This window comes from Apis dorsata, unplaced genomic scaffold (genome assembly GCF_000469605.1).
Source record: "Apis dorsata unplaced genomic scaffold, Apis dorsata 1.3 scaffold_189, whole genome shotgun sequence".
NCBI classification, from domain to species: Eukaryota; Metazoa; Arthropoda; class Insecta; order Hymenoptera; family Apidae; genus Apis; species Apis dorsata.
In genome coordinates, this window is record NW_006263474.1 from 650,509 (window position 1) to 654,891 (window position 4,383).

General features: G+C 32.6%; 2 protein-coding genes and 1 long non-coding RNA gene across 3 annotated transcripts in view; 1 reads left to right on the forward strand and 2 right to left on the reverse strand.

Moving 5' to 3' along the window:
* Positions 1-4,383, reverse strand: part of LOC102681942 (nuclear migration protein nudC) — a 114,301-nt gene that overhangs the window by 77,357 nt on the left and 32,561 nt on the right. The gene's annotated exons all lie outside the window — the stretch shown is intronic.
* Positions 1-4,383, forward strand: part of LOC102681812 — a 76,122-nt gene that overhangs the window by 40,885 nt on the left and 30,854 nt on the right. The gene's annotated exons all lie outside the window — the stretch shown is intronic.
* Positions 1-4,383, reverse strand: part of LOC116185469 — a 24,952-nt gene that overhangs the window by 19,272 nt on the left and 1,297 nt on the right. The gene's annotated exons all lie outside the window — the stretch shown is intronic.

A 4,383-nucleotide genomic window follows, 5' to 3' on the forward strand; every position in this document is an offset into this window, starting at 1 on the left:
GAGTCGCCAAGAAAACGACATTCCTGCCCGGTTATGTCAGACGCCGGTTCGAAAAAAGATACAAACGTTGGAATTGTGATGTTATTCTCGGGTGATACGGTGATCTTTTCATAGTCGGCCAGGATTGATTCGAGGTAACGGTACCGAATATTTCGAACCAGGAACCGGATAGATTGGTTCAAGGTTTCGTTTAAAGCGATCGCCGGCTTAAAAAAAAATAATACTCTTTGAAAATAATCAAGTTGAGTGTAATCGTGTTGACAGATGCGGTTTAAACGAGCTTGTCCAACATTATTTAATCTGTGACGAAGCAGTTTTTTTTTTAAAGATCTTAAGAATATCATGATCGATACATTCTTACACTTAGGGCTAATTCTTGGGTTGTTGGATATATATATATATATAGCTGGAAGTGTGGAACGAGAATTAATTATTCGAATGGAATTTTATTTGTTTGCAAATTACACTTTTTTTAATATTTAATCAAAGCAATCAAAATTATTCGATGAGGATCTTGAAATATATTACGAATCATTTATTCTAAAATCTATCGAAGGTGTAGAATCTTGTTTGGTTTGAAAAATATTTTAATATTTCTATTTTTCTTTAAACGGTAACCTTGTCTCAAACAAAAACTCACAATTTGATCTATCCATGTTGATAAATTATTAATATTTAAATCGCCGAAATCAAAATATCTCTCCATTTTTCATTAACACAATTTCCTATTTATTCATGATTTCTCGATCAAACAGGCTCTCATTTTTCTCTCGCATCTGATCACATAATTCTGTCCAATTAAAAAAATCGTCATTTCCAAATCCGGTAACACGTTGATCCGATACGATACTAATTATTCGAAATTATTTACAAACGTCCACAAAAATATATAACAATCTCGATTACCATCGTTCAAAATTTTCAAGAAGAGTTTCAAAAAACGTTCACGAAGATATATATGAATTAATTTTTCTTCATCCACAGTTTTCGAAATTATCTTGAGGATACGTATTACGTGAATCATCAGATCTCATTTATCATCTTCAAATCGTGCAATTCCATTTTGACCATAAGAACATAAATTAGAAAAAACTGTTCATAAATTTGTTGTTTTGACTCAACGAATTTTTACAAAAAAAAAAAAAAAAAAAATTTTTTTTTTTTAACCAAACAATTTTTAAAAAAAAAAAAAAAAATTTTTTTTTTTTAACCAAACAATTTTTAAAAAAAAAAAAAAAAATTTTTTTTTTTTAACCAAACAATTTTTAAAAAAAAAAAAAAAAATTTTTTTTTTTTAACCAAACAATTTTTAAAAAAAAAAAAAAAAATTTTTTTTTTTTTCAAAAAAAAAAAAAAAAACTACTTTTTAATTATGCACAATAAAGTATACAATTTATTGATTTATTATTGTCTTATTAATCACGTGTGAAACTAATAAATTGAAATTTTTTGTCAAAAAGGAACATTATATTATTCCGAATTTGCATTCATATCGCACAAAATTGTAATGATTATAGATTCAAATTTTGCAATAACTCGATAATTTGTTACTTGAAACGTGCATCAAATGATATATATATTTTTTTACGTCTCATAACTGAAAAGCTAAGTAACTCTCTTGCTATAAAATCTTTTTAACAATTTATTTCCATCATATCAAACAATTTTCTTCCCCATCGAATCTCTATTTCCTCAAACAATCACGAGAACCCTCATAACGAGACTTCATTTATCATCTCTAAAGTACGAGAGGCCACACTTTCTTTCATTTCAATTTTCTCTCCCATTCTATTTTTCCAAACAATATTTCAATAATAACAACAATACAACAACTCATAACGCACTTATCAATCGCGAAAAAAAGGATGAAAGAATCCCGGTCGAATGGAGGGGGCGTGTGTTATCCCATCTAAACGTGTAATCCAGTGTTACGAGCGTTAATTCGTGCGAGCGTTTTGCAAAGCGTTCACAAGCCTTCAAAACGTTAGGCTTTAATTGGTCGTCTGGGATCGTGGAGATCGTTAGTAAGAAATCGGTACGCCACGGGATAATTATAATTCGCTACCGAAGGTCAGTTATGAGTTACAACCCGTGTGAGATCGTAATTTATACGGCAACACGGGTGAAATTGCGATACACGGTGAATATATGGGTCGGGCACGTCCACTATCCACCGCGATCCTACGCCACGCTTGTAATTATCGTGGCGGATTTTGTACGGATTTGCCTGCTCGTAATTGGCTCGCTCGCTCGTGAAATCGATAGCTAAAGACTGAAGAGAGAAAGAGAGAGAGAGGTAGCGTTGACAACGAATGTGGATTTATAAAGACCTCGTTCGTTGTGAAAGAATAATACACGTTGCAATGAAGTAATTAATCGTAAAGGAATTCTTATTGGAATAATTATTCGATTATCAGTTTCTAATAATCGAAATTGATCTAAATTTCTATAATTTAATATATATGAATCAAATTCAATATTATTAAATTCAGGATATTCATAAGATCAATATCATTGATGACCAATTGATTTAATAGAAAAAAATTAATATATAAATAATAAATAAAATAAATAAAAAATAAATAAATAATAAAAAAATAATATATAAATAATTTCATCGATTAAATATAAAGTTTTTAATGATGGAAAACAAATAATTAAAAGAACAATAATTGGAATAATTGTTCAAATAATTTCATAACTCGATCTTTCTCCAAATGGCCAATGAAATCGGTTTCCGTATCAATATCCTTTCCCCCCTCCTTCGTTATATCCGCAAAATATTCCCATTGCCTTCGAGACACAGTTTCTTTCGCTCACTGTGTAAATAAAGCGCGAAGAATTTTGTAATCGGCGAGCAAACTTCGATTTTACAAACGAAAAATCGGCACTTATCGATTGGTCAGTTTAAGAAGCAGCGCGAAACAAAATGCAAAAGATCCGCGAAGCGAATGGTGGCGCAACGGTGAAAGCTGATTCGGAACAATGGAGAAAAGTGGCGAATTAATACTCAAACCTGACTTTTCCTTCCAACCTCTTCTCCTCGCTTTTGAATATATCGAAACGTGAGCGAGTCCTCGTCAAGATCGTACACGATAACCACACGCTACAACGTCTTCCACTTAGATGTGTAAGATCGTTGTATAATCGATGTTACGGCCATTATTACAAAGACGTGTATTTTTTCGTGAGACAAGCACAATCTAACTTAGATTTATCGCATGGCTTTTGTATTAATTGTCGAAAGAAGGAAAGAAATAGTATCTGTAGTATCTAATGTAATTTTTCATTCGAATAATGGAACTGTTTGTAAGACTTCATTTATATCAGATCAGACAGACGAGCTTGTCATTTTTCGCTTCGTTTTTTTATTAACAACGATGCAGTGCAATTGGATAGGTTTATTAATAAGGGGGAATATAAAGATACCGAGTGACAAAGCTGCCAAGTCTTAATTACGTTGCGTCATTCAATTTGCATCAGGTCTTTATTCTCTCGATTGAAAGTTGATTGAAAATTATATACACATGTATACAAAAATCATTAAGAACCGAAAGAGAAACCTTCATCTGTCATTGATCTTCATTATAAATTATACTTTTACTGTTTTCACGGATAAAAGAGAGAGAGAGAGGTATATTCGTTACTTACGTTAGAAACGAAACATGTGACCATCCATTATTATCATCATCACTACGATCTATTTGAAATCGAAGCTTTCGATTTAAATATAAATCAATCGTAATCTTCAAATTTGATTTGATCTTCAGATTTGAGAAAACATATTTCAATAAACGTGCAAAATATCGCAGTTCGGAAAAATTAAAATTCCAACAAATAAAGCGACGAAAAATGATAAACTTGAATCCCATTAATCACGATCTACACTACAATGCACCTCGATCTAATCAATCCCTTAGCCCCTTATTTCCAAATACGATTCGTGCTCCGATTCTCACCGTTCTCCCGTTACCATCGCGTATCTATTCTCCTCTAGAGCGGATAGTGCCTCAGTCAAACGTCGATGGAGAGATCGATATCAAAGATGCAAGAGCAACGTGGATGATCCGAGATTGCAGAATTGTGAACGATTGCGCAACACGCGATTTCACGCGAAACACGTGAAAAGTTGGCGACGATTGTTGACTCACGTGTACACAAGCGTTACGAGAAGGCTCCTTCCTTTCTGCCCACTTTCTTTTCGGCTTGCCTAAAATTACGAGACCGCACGCACACGCTTCAGAGATGCCCCGTTTGCGCAATTTTTCGTTCCTCTCTGTCGAACGAGAAACACGGCTTTCATTTGTTGATCGTCGAGAATTTTCATCCATAAAATTTAAATCTAGTATTTGTTATTAAAAAAAAAAAAAAAAAAAAAAAATC